This window comes from Pseudophryne corroboree, chromosome 4 (genome assembly GCF_028390025.1).
Source record: "Pseudophryne corroboree isolate aPseCor3 chromosome 4, aPseCor3.hap2, whole genome shotgun sequence".
NCBI lineage: Eukaryota > Metazoa > Chordata > Amphibia > Anura > Myobatrachidae > Pseudophryne > Pseudophryne corroboree.
In genome coordinates, this window is record NC_086447.1 from 103,332,468 (window position 1) to 103,345,340 (window position 12,873).

Below are 12,873 nucleotides of genomic sequence, written 5' to 3' on the forward strand. Positions count from 1 at the left end.
TCTATCCGATTGGTTCTGGGTAATGGGACGAGTGATCAACCGGTCGCTCGCCACTTTCTGGTGGCCAAACATCCCCTTCATACATTGAGATATTACTGCATGGTATTGATGTGTTTATTTATGTCTAGGGGAATACCCATATACATATGTGTTTTGCATACATATGCATTTTGCTTTGGTGATCGTCGGTTTATACTGAGGTTTTCCATAGGCAAATGCAGGATGCTATTATGCTGAGTACTATTGCTGTATTTCTGTTTTGTTTAGATGTTGCCATGACTACCCGTGTGAGACGTGCGGCGTGCAGGTGCGCACTGACGTCATGTGTCCGCGCCAGTAACCCGGGTCGGGCTCCCGCGCTGGAGAACGCGGCCAATCTGTGTGTGTCCACTTGTGTTCTGGGGGTTAGGAGGTAAGCTTGCTTTGTATCTTATGTATTCTTGACAAAAATCCTCTGGGGATTGAAACGTTGAACATCCGACCTCTGTGTCCGTGAGTTTTCTTTTAAAAAGAAGCGTCTCTGAGTGCTGCACCACTGCTGTTGTATATATATATATATATATATATATATGTATATACACACACAGCAGATCCAAGGAATTAGGCAGCACTCAGAGCCTTTTAAATATTCAGTAAAGTGTATTAAGCACAGCCATAGCAGCCAACATTTCAGGGCCTTACCAACCCTTTTGTCAAGGCAATATGACTCTGAGTGACGCCTAATTCATTTGATCTGCTGTGCATATACGTGAGGAAGGCACCAGAGCAAGATATACTATAAGACTCATATACTGTATATTTCCACCACATAGATGTTCTAAAATTTTTGTCCACAAAACAAAACTTAGTGGTGGTACACTTTTCCATTAAACTTTTGAAGTTTAACCCATGTATGTGTGGCACCCTGTTCCCTTCTACCCCTGTATGTGACACATTGTACCCCACTAACCTTCCATCCATGTATGACACAGTGTACACCCCCTCCTGCTCTGTGTGATACAGTGTACCCCGTCTACCCCTGTGTATGTGTCTGACACCTCGTACCCCCCTATCCCCAGTGTATGACACCCTGTACCCCCTACACTGGTGTGTATGACACCCTGTACCTCCTACCCCCTCATGTATGACACACAATACACCTTACCTCTGTGTATGTGATACCCTGTTCCCCCTACCACTGGTGTATTTATAATGGGTCCAGTGTGTGTGGTGAATGAGGGCCCTCAGCAGTGGTGCAAGCAGAAAATAAGAATTTACTTACCGATAATTCTATTTCTCGTAGTCCGTAGTGGATGCTGGGGACTCCGTCAGGACCATGGGGATTAGCGGCTCCGCAGGAGACAGGGCACAAAAGTAAAAGCTTTAGGATCAGGTGGTGTGCACTGGCTCCTCCCCCTATGACCCTCCTCCAAGCCTCAGTTAGGATACTGTGCCCGGACGAGCGTACACAATAAGGAAGGATTTTGAATCCCGGGTAAGACTCATACCAGCCACACCAATCACACTGTACAACCTGTGATCTGAACCCAGTTAACAGCATGATAACAGCGGAGCCTCTGAAAAGATGGCTCACAACAATAATAACCCGATTTTTGTAACAATAACTATGTACAAGTATTGCAGACAATCCGCACTTGGGATGGGCGCCCAGCATCCACTACGGACTACGAGAAATAGAATTATCGGTAAGTAAATTCTTATTTTCTCTGACGTCCTAAGTGGATGCTGGGGACTCCGTCAGGACCATGGGGATTATACCAAAGCTCCCAAACGGGCGGGAGAGTGCGGATGACTCTGCAGCACCGAATGAGAGAACTCCAGGTCCTCCTCAGTCAGGGTGTGCCCCTGACCAAGTATCAGCTCTGCAAAGTTTTAAAGCCGAGACCCCTCGGGCAGCCGCCCAAGATGAGCCCACCTTCCTTGTGGAATGGGCATTTACATATTTTGGCTGTGGCAGGCCTGCCACAGAATGTGCAAGCTGAATTGTACTACACATCCAACTAGCAATCGTCTGCTTAGAAGCAAGAGCACCCAGTTTGTTGGGTGCATACAGGATAACAGCAAGTCAGTTTTCCTGACTCCAGCCGTCCTGGAAACTATATTTTCAGGGCCCTGACAACATCTAGCAACTTGGAGTCCTCCAAGTCCCTAGTAGCCGCAGGTACCACAATAAGCTGGTTCGGGTGAAACACTGACACCACCTTAGGGAGAAACTGGGGATGAGTCCGCAGCTCTGCCCTGTCCGAATGGACAATCAGATATGGGCTTTTTTGAGACAAACGCCGCCAATTCTGACACTCGCCTGGCCGAGGCCAGGGCAAACAGCATGGTCACTTTCCCTGTGAGATATTTCAAATCCACAGATTTGAGCGGTTTAAACCAATGTGATTTTAGGAATCCCAGAACTACGTTGAGATCCCACAGTGCCACTGGAGGCACAAAAGGGGGTTGTATATGCAGTACTCCCTTGACAAAACTTCTGGACTTCAGGAACTGAAGCCAATTCTTTCTGGAAGAAAATCGACAGGGCCGAAATTCGAACCTTAATGGACCCCAATTTGAGGCCCATAGACACTCCTGTTTGCAGGAAATGCAGGAAACGACCGAGTTGAAATTTCTTCATGGGGCCTTCCTGGCCTCACACCACGCAACATATTTTCACCACATGTGGTGATAATGTTGTGCGGTCACCTCCTTCCTGGCTTTGACCAGGGTAGGAATGACCTCTTCCGGAATGCCTTTTTCCCTTAGGATCCGGCGTTCAACCGCCATGCTGTCAAACGCAGCCGCGGTAAGTCTTGGAACAGACATGGTACTTGCTGAAGCAAGTCCCTTCTTAGCGGCAGAGGCCATGAGTCCTCTGTGAGCATCTCTTGAAGTTCCGGGTACCAAGTCCTTCTTGGCCAATCCGGAGCCACGAGTATAGTTCTTACTCCTCTACGTCTTATAATTCTCAATACCTTGGGTATGAGAAGCAGAGGAGGGAAGACATACACCGACTGGTACACCCACGGTGTTACCAGAACGTCCACAGCTATTGCCTGAGGGTCTTTTGACCTGGCGCAATACTTGTCCAGTTTTTTGTTCAGGCGGGACGCCATCATGTCCACCTTTGGTCTTTTCCAACGGTTCACAATCATATGGAAGACTTCCCGATGAAGTCCCCACTCTCCCGGGTGGAGGTTGTGCCTGCTGAGGAAGTCTGCTTCCCAGTTGTCCACTCCCGGAATGAACACTGCTGACAGTGCTATCACATGATTTTCCGCCCAGCGAAAAATCCTTGCAGTTTCTGCCATTGCCCTCCTGCTTCTTGTGCCGCCCTGTCTGTTTACGTGGGCGACTGCCGTGATGTTGTCCCACTGGATCAATACCGGCTGACCTTGAAGCAGAGGTCTTGCTAAGCTTAGAGCATTGTAAATTGCCCTTAGCTCCAGTATATTTATGTGGAGAAAAATCTCCAGACTTGATCACACTCCCTGGAAATTTTTTCCCTGTGTGACTGCTCCCCAGCCTCTCAGGCTGGCCTCCGTGGTCACCAGCATCCAATCCTGAATGCCGAATCTGCGGCCCTCTAGAAGATGAGCACTCTGTAACCACCACAGGAGAGACACCCTTGTCCTTGGAGATAGGGTTATCCGCTGATGCATCTGAAAATGCGATCCGGACCATTTGTCCAGCAGATCCCACTGAAAAGTTCTTGCGTGGAATCTGCCGAATGAAATCGCTTCGTAATAAGCCACCATTTTTCCCAGGACTCTTGTGCAATGATGCACTGACACTTTTCCTGGTTTTAGGAGGTTCCTGACTAGCTCGGATAACTCCCTGGCTTTCTCCTCCGGGAGAAACACCTTTTTCTGGACTGTGTCCAGAACCATCCCTAGGAACAGCAGACGTGTCGTCGGAAACGGCTGCGATTTTGGATATTTAGAATCCACCCGTGCTGTCGTAGAACTACTTGAGATAGTGCTACTCCGACTTCCAACTGTTCTCTGGACCTTGCCCTTATCAGGAGATCGTCCAAGTAAGGGATAATTAAGACGCCTTTTCTTTGAAGAAGAATCATCATTTCGGCCATTACTTTGGTAAAGACCCGGGGTGCCGTGGACAATCCAAACGGCAGCGTCTGAAACTGATAGTGACAGTTCCGTACCACGAACCTGAGGTACCCTTGGTGAGAAGGGCAATTTGGGACATGGAGGTAAGCATCCTTGATGTCCAGGGACACCATATAGTCCCCTTCTTCCTGGTTCGCTATCACTGCTCTGAGTGACTCCATCTTGATTTGAACCTTTGTATGTAAGTGTTCAAAGATTTCCCATTTAGAATAGGTCTCACCGAGCCGTCTGGCTTCAGTACCACAATATAGTGTGGAATAATACCCCTTTCCTTGTTGTAGGAGGGGTACTTTGATTATCACCTGCTGGGAATACAGCTTGTGAATTGTTTCCAATACTGCCTCCCTGTCGGAGGAAGACGTTGGTAAAGCAGACATCAGGAGCCTGCGAGGGGGAGACGTCTCGAATTTCCAGTCTGTACCCCTGGGATACTACTTGTAGGATCCAGGGGTCCACTTGCGAGTGAGCCCACTACGCGCTGAAACTCTTGAGACGACCCCCCACCGCACTTGAGTCCGCTTGTACGGCCCCAGCGTCATGCTGAGGACTTGGCAGAAGCTGTGGAGGGCTTCTGTTCCTGGGAATGGGCTGCCTGCTGCAGTCTTCTTCCCTTTCCTCTATCCCTGGGCAGATATGACTGGCCTTTTGCCCGCTTGCCCTTATGGGGACGAAAGGACTGAGGCTGAAAAGACGGTGTCTTTTTCTGCTGAGATGTGATTTGGGGTAAAAAAAGGTGGATTTTCCAGCTGTTGCCGAGGCCACCAGGTCCGATGGACCGACCCCAAATAACTCCTCCCCTTTATACGGCAATACTTCCATGTGCCGTTTGGAATCTGCATCACCTGACCACTGTCGTGTCCATAAACATCTTCTGGCAGATATGGACATCGCACTTACTCTTGATGCCAGAGTGCAAATATCCCTCTGTGCATCTCGCATATATAGAAATGCATCCTTTAAATGCTCTATAGTCAATAAAATACTGTCCCTGTCAAGGGTATCAATATTTTCAGTCAGGGAATCCGACCAAGCCACCCCAGCGCTGCACATCCAGGCTGAGGCGATCGCTGGTCGCAGTATAACACCAGTATGTGTGTATATACCTTTTTAGGATATTTTCCAGCCTCTCAGCTGGCTCCTTGAGGGCGGCCCTATCTGGAGACGGTACCGCCACTTGTTTTGATAAGCGTGTGAGCGCCTTATCCACCCTAAAGGGTGTTTCCCAACGCGCCCTAACTTCTGGCGGGAAAGGGTATACCGCCAATAATTTTCTATCGGGGGAAACCCACGCATCATCACACACTTCATTTAATTTATCTGATTCAGGAAAAATTACAGGTAGTTTTTTCACACCCCACATAATACCCTTCTTGTGGTACTTGTAGTATCAGAAATATGTAACACCTCCTTCATTGCCCTTAACATGTAACGTGTGGCCCTAAAGGAAAATACGTTTGTTTCTTCACCGTCGACACTGGAGTCAGTGTCCGTGTCTGTGTCGACCGACTGAGGTAAATGAGCGTTTTACAGCCCCTGACGGTGTTTGAGACGCCTGGACAGGTACTAATTTGTTTGCCGGCCGTCTCATGTCGTCAACCGACCTTGCAGCGTGTTGACATTATCACGTAATTCCTTAAATAAGCCATCCATTCCGGTGTCGACTCCCTAGAGAGTGACATCACCATTTCAGGCAATTGCTCCGCCTCCTCACCAACATCGTCCTCATACATGTCGACACACACGTACCGACACACAGCACACACACAGGGAATGCTCTGATAGAGGACAGGACCCCACTAGCCCTTTGGGGAGACAGAGGGAGAGTTTGCCAGCACACACCAAAAACGCTATAATTATACAGGGACAACCTTTATATAAGTGTTTTTCCCTTATAGCATTTTAATATATATATACATATCGCCAAATAAGTGCCCCCCCTCTCTGTTTTAACCCTGTTTCTGTAGTGCAGTGCAGGGGAGAGCCTGGGAGCCTTCCCACCAGCATTTCTGTGAGGGAAAATGGCGCTGTGTGCTGAGGAGAATAGGCCCCGCCCCCTTTTTGGCGGGCTTCTTCTCCCGTTTTTCTGAGACCTGGCAGGGGTTAAATACATCCATATAGCCCCCAGGGGCTATATGTGATGTATTTTTAGCCAGAATAAGGTACTATCATTGCTGCCCAGGGCGCCCCCCCCCAGCGCCCTGCACCCTCAGTGATCGCTGCTATGAAGTGTGCTGACAACAATGGCGCACAGCTGCAGTGCTGTGCGCTACCTTATGAAGACTGAAGAGTCTTCTGCCGCCGTTTCTGGACCTTCACTTTTCGGCATCTGCAAGGGGGGTCGGCGGCGCGGCTCCGGGACGAACCCCAGGGTGAGACCTGTGTTCCGACTCCCTCTGGAGCTAATGGTGTCCAGTAGCCTAAGAAGCCAATCCATCCTGCACGCAGGTGAGTTCACTTCTCTCCCCTAAGTCCCTCGTAGCAGTGAGCCTGTTGCCAGCAGGACTCACTGAAAATAAAAAACCTAACAAACTTTTACTCTAAGCAGCTCTTTAGGAGAGCCACCTAGATTGCACCCTTCTCGGCCGGGCACAAAAATCTAACTGAGGCTTGGAGGAGGGTCATAGGGGGAGGAGCCAGTGCACACCACCTGATCCTAAAGCTTTTACTTTTGTGCCCTGTCTCCTGCGGAGCCGCTAATCCCCATGGTCCTGACGGAGTCCCCAGCATCCACTTAGGACGTCAGAGAAAACATTACTTACTGGTACTTAGGCGTGTGCTGCAAAAAAAATGGGTGTGGCCACATGCTGCATAGGGCGTGGTCAATGACAATGGGGGCATGATACACATATGGGGGGCCAGATACACATATGACCCCAGTAGTGCCAGATACACATATGCCCCCATAGTGCCAGATATGCCCCCATCATGCCAGATACACATAGGCCCCCAGCAGTGCCAGATATGCTCTTACAGTACGAGATATGCCATCACAGTGCCAGATACAAATATGCCCCCCACAGTGCCAGCTAACCATATGCCCCACAGTGTCAGATACACATATGCCCCACAAATAGGGTTGCCACCTCATCCCTTTAATTCTGGACACATATTAGTTACACAGGTTCTGTGGCTGATTAAAACCAGGTGAAATGGAGTCAGTCAGCCACAGAACCTGTGTAATTAATATGTGTCCAGAATTGAAGGGATGAGGTGGTAATCCTACCCACAAATGAGAAATATAACATTGTACAACAGAGACGCCGCCACGGCTGCTATTTCAGTTTTTGTTTCTTTTACTAGTTATTTGCAGACAGCCATAATTGTCATTCTCTCCGGCAACTTCTGGAGAGCAATGGTCATGCAAGGAAAATATAGGATTTAAAACAGCAACGCAGTTCTATGAAACCATCCAAACACTGGTGGATTATGAGCAGACAACTCACCAAGTGATGGCTTCAGAGTCATGTTACATGTGTGGGGAATGTGGGCTGTACCATACAGTTACTGTATATTATACTGCGTGAGGCATTGTGATGGTTGGGAAAGGCTCAGGTGCTCTACCTGCGTATTCCTGCCGCATATACAGTCCCGTGTCTCCAGGATCATGTGATAATATTTTCTTAAAATAACATCACTAAACCAGGCAATAATTATTATTATAATAGCGTACATTTGGAAAAACATATAGAAATAAAATATACAAAATGTGGCCCTGTTGCTAATTATATATCTTAAGTAGCAATATTGAAGTGACCCATCATTTCTTTTGCTTCCTACGCTCACTGTACTAGTCCCAGCCAGGTCCTAGTTGCCATTGTGACATCATAATGAGGCTTAGGCTTATACTGCTGACAGGCTGTAACAGTTTCCTTTGATAGGTAGTTGTTGGAGGAGAAAGACGAGTGCTTACTTGTGCTAACTCAATATTTATTTTATCATATTTGAGTATCATCTGAAAATATCTGAATAACATCTGGATATACTGTATCTGAATACCACCTGGATATACTGTATCTGAATACCATCTGTATGATCTGGTATGATCTGGATATACTGTATCTGAATAACATCTGGATATACTGTATCTGAATACCATCTGGATATACTGTATCTGAATACCATCTGGATATACTGTATCTGAATACCATCTGGATATACTGTATCTGAATACCATCTGTATGATCTGGATATACTGTATCTGAATACCATCTGGATACAAAGCTCTGATATAAGAGACAGCAGGTAAGTGGACTCCAAAGATATTTCTATTATTTTTACAAAGCAGAAAAAAAAAAAAATTTATGACTCGTTAGTGACATAGACACATTTATACTTCAGCAGAATATACGCACTGTACTGTACTGTATGTAGTTAAAACTGCATCTACTGTAATAAAAAGAGATTTTCTGGGCTTTTTTTGGCACATGGAGTCATCATAAGGATATTACAACAATGTTTTAATGTTATATATTGGTAGACTAGATCTGGATAAAGTATTTGGATGTCAGCTGCTGATTTACCTGTGACTACAGGTTAGTTATATAATGCTAAAAACATAAACATCCTAGTGACATTTGGTGGACCCCTTCGTTCTAAGTAAGCATTCGTTACCTCTTATACCCATAAATAAAGACACGGAGACTTGAATTTGGCAGAAAATTGCTAGCTATTTATTTGACCCTAACCATAGCACACCTGTAATGAAAAGCTTTGGTTAAGATGCCGAATCAGCCGGCATATGGTGGCAGAAAAAAGAACGGCTCTATTAAACTGACGCTAACCTTAAAAGACTGCTAAAATCAAAACTATCTTAATTTAACTACAAACTATCAAAAACGGTAATAGGTGCTAGCTCCACCCCCACAATGACTTCCCACCCGGAGGGGTGCCCCATTCCGCTGCCTCCCGGTCGGGTGGTCGAGCGGCAAATAAGTCGATGGAGGTGAGTGCACCTAAAGCAAATCAAACTGTAAATCACTACAGCTTACCATACAACTACAAACTGCCGTTCTTTTCCGCCAACAGCGAAAGACTCCTCCCCAGAGTCTTCGCACCGCCACCATAACCTCACCCTAACTCCTGCAACACAAGGAACAGATCCTCCAGGAAAAACATCATCCCCTCATTGGATAGGTGCACACCATAAGGCCGAAAAAGGTGACTGTCTCGGAACCGAATCCTAGGGTGGCGAACTACCTTGCCTCCGTGGGACAGCACCCACTTCGCCACCGCCCCATTCACCTTCTTTCTGGCCTCATCAATTACGCGTCCGTCCGCCACACCTCGCCAACTCAATCTTGGCACCATCAATGAGAACACCAATATGCAATTGGTCCATGCCGCGGCCACACTTGCCAGATCCTGTATCATGGCCCACCGCAACTCCAAAGACGTCCTCTTCCCCAGGTCGTTGCCACCCAGATGGACAACCAATACTCTAGGAACTCCATGCTTGCTGGCCTGACTGACTAGTCTACTCCTCAGCTCTTTCCACATCATTCCTCGCCAACCAAGCCATCTAACTTCCTGAGCCCTAGGAAACCGCTGAGCCCCAGCCGAGGCTAAAAACTTTGCGGCCCAAAAAACATACGAGTGGCCCACCACCCAAACGGTCAAGTCGTCAGCAAACCAACCTGAAGAGGAGGAAAAGGGGGTAAAATTGGTTACTAAATATCTAAACCATAATTCAGTAAGTGCATTAACCTGAAGGATCTGCCAAAAAGAAAAATTTTGTTTCCGAATATTGCAGAAATCTCGGCCTAGCCGATCTGCACGAGCTTCGAGCCAATTTGAAGCATAACATGAACACACAAATGGGGAAATTGAAACAAAATGTAAGAAAATAAAAAGTGTGGGGGGGGGGGGGTAAAAAAAAAGGGGTAAAACATGTACGAACTCAGCTGGAGGTGAAAGCGTAAAGACCTGCTGAGGGACTCTGATTAGAACAGATCAGCCGAATTGTGGATTAGAATTCAGTCCGTCAAGTCAGGCAAAAATCGCAAAATAACTCCAGACCCCCGCTGCCGGCTCATGCCAGCAACGGCGAGTAGCTAATCCCTGAGTAGGATAAAAAGGGGGAAGACAAACAAACGCACAACACCATAACGTATTGAACTGTACAACATGACTGAACAACTGTAATTAAAACAACAAACTACGCGCGAGCCAACATCTCACGCAACGGGGCGAATATACCGTCTGTAACTCGACGACTTCCATCGCCCCACCGCCTGGATCTCAGCCATGGAAAATCCCGCCGCCGCAGCCGACGTCGCAGCCCTTATGCGGAAGGAATGCGTCCCGAACGCAGCGGGTGGAAGGCCCAAGCTCGCAAGACAGCGACCCAGCATCCAACGAAATTGATACTTCGTCACCGGCAGCCCGTCATAATGCAGCAGCCATGACCCCCGACCGCCGGGCCGTACTGCCGCATACTGCACTGCCAAACTTACTGGGCAAATGCTCTCATCCAGTGCCGGAACCAAGGTGACCCAACGACCTCTCCCCACTTGGTCCGTCTTAGAGCGACGCAATCTGCAAAGCAAGGACCTCTCACCCACCACCACGTCCCCGACCAGCATGCGCGAATCTGCTCGCTTAGAAGGCGCCACCAATTCCGAAACCCTAAAGGCCCCGTGGTAAGCCATTGAGAACGCCAATCTGAACAACAGCAACTCAAACATGGATGATGCGACACCTCCTACCGCCCTGATGACAGCCGGCAATAAGGCCACCTCAATGGGCCGCCTCCTGTCAGGCGGCGGCGGCGCGACTCGCGCCCATCCCTTCATTGCCTTCAGCAGAATCCCACTTTTCGTCACGTCGGGGACGCCCTTTATTTTGCTGAAAAACGAAATCCCAGCCAAGTACCGGGCAACCACCGCTCTGGACCTACCCGTAACATACAGCTGCCAAATAAAAGAAAGCATCATCCGATGCCCGCTCTTACCTTGTGAATTCCGTCCTTGAACAAACTCCTCCCACTCGCTCCAGGCTTGCCTGTAAGCCGTAAGCGTAGTTGGCGCGACTGACCGCAATGCTAGACCCTCCAGTCCGGCCCGATCACCTGCCAAACATAACCGGGACAATGAAAACCATGCTCGTCGGCCTCGGGCGTCAACAAACAAAATCTTTCCCACTGCCCTCGTGATAACGCATCAGCAATTCCGTTCTCTAGCCCCGGCACGTGCTGCGCGCGGAACCACACGTTCCTACGTAGGCACGTCAACAGCAACTGCCCCAGCACCCGCAGAACGACCAGCGACTTCGCCCTCTGGTTGTTAATCGCATGCACCACACCCAGATTATCACATCTAAACAAGATGCTGCGATGAGCCAGCCGATCGCCCCATACCTCCAGCGCTACCATAATGGGGAAAAGCTCCAGAAGCAAAAGGTCCTTTGTCAAACCTTCGCGATGCCATTCCGCCGGCCACGAGGCCGCGCACCAAGATCCCTCCAGATAGCAACCGAATCCAGAGGCACCCGCTGCGTCGGTGAACAACTGCAACCTAGCGCTGTCCACCATTGGGGCCTGCCATATACACACCCCGTTGAAGTCCTCCAGGAACGAGGCCCATATTGCCAAATCCCTCTTAATCTCTGAGGACAAACGCACGAAATGGTGTGGTCTGGCACACCCCGCAGTCGCCCTTTCCAGCTTCCGGCAGAAAACCCTGCCCATCGGGATTACCCGACAAGCAAAGTTCAACATGCCCAGCAAGGACTGCGCCTGCCGTAGTGTGACCTTACGCGACCCTACAAACCGGCAAATGGCGTCGCGGAGCTTCACCACCTTGTCCCAAGGAAGCCGACACGCTCCTTCTACTGTGTCAATCTCAATCCCCAAGAAGGACAAGCAGGAGGATGGGCCCTCTGTTTTATCCTTGGCCACCGGAACGCCGAAGTGGAAAAACAGCGCTCGGATGCTGAAAAGCAAGTCGCTGCACCGAGGTGAATTTGCCGGGCCCGCGCACAGGAAGTCATCGAGGTAATGGGCGACCCCGTGACCCCCTGATGAAGACTCCACGCACCAATGTAAAAAAGTGCTGAAACGCTTGAAAAATGAGCATGAAACGGAACATCCCATCGGCAAACATTTGTCGATGAAATACTCCGCTCCAATCCGAAAACCCATAAAACGGAATGAGTCCGGGTGTAATGGCAGCAACCGAAACGCGGACTCAACATCAATCTTAGCCATAAGGGCCCCGGTCCCGTAACCGCGGACCATCTCCAACGCCTCGTCAAACGACTGATACACCACCGAGCAATGAGCCGGCGGTATCGCGTCGTTGACCGACGCCCCCGACGGGTAAGAAAGATGCTGAATGAGCCGGAAAGCGCCTGGAGTCTTCTTGGGAACCACCCCCACCGGAGAGATGACCAAGTCATCCACCGGGGGCGATGGAAACGGTCCCTCCATCCTGCCCAACCTGACCTCCTTATCCACTTTCTCCCTCAGTACTAACGGCAAGGCTCGGGCAGACTGGAGGTTCCGCTGGGCACGCACTGACACCTCGCTCGCAACAGGCAAGCGAAACCCAAACTGAAAACCGGAAAACAAAAATTGTGCATCCTCCCTATTCGGATACAAGTCCAACCACCAGCCCATAGTCTCCAATTTAATTGGTGTTGGCGCTCTGCGAAGCGCTCCCACCCGCGGCTTGTCTGGTGTAAGGTTGTTTACCCCGGGCACCCTGCCGACCGCCTTTGAAGCAGGAGGAAGCTGGGTGGGATCCGCCGCATTGGAGGCACG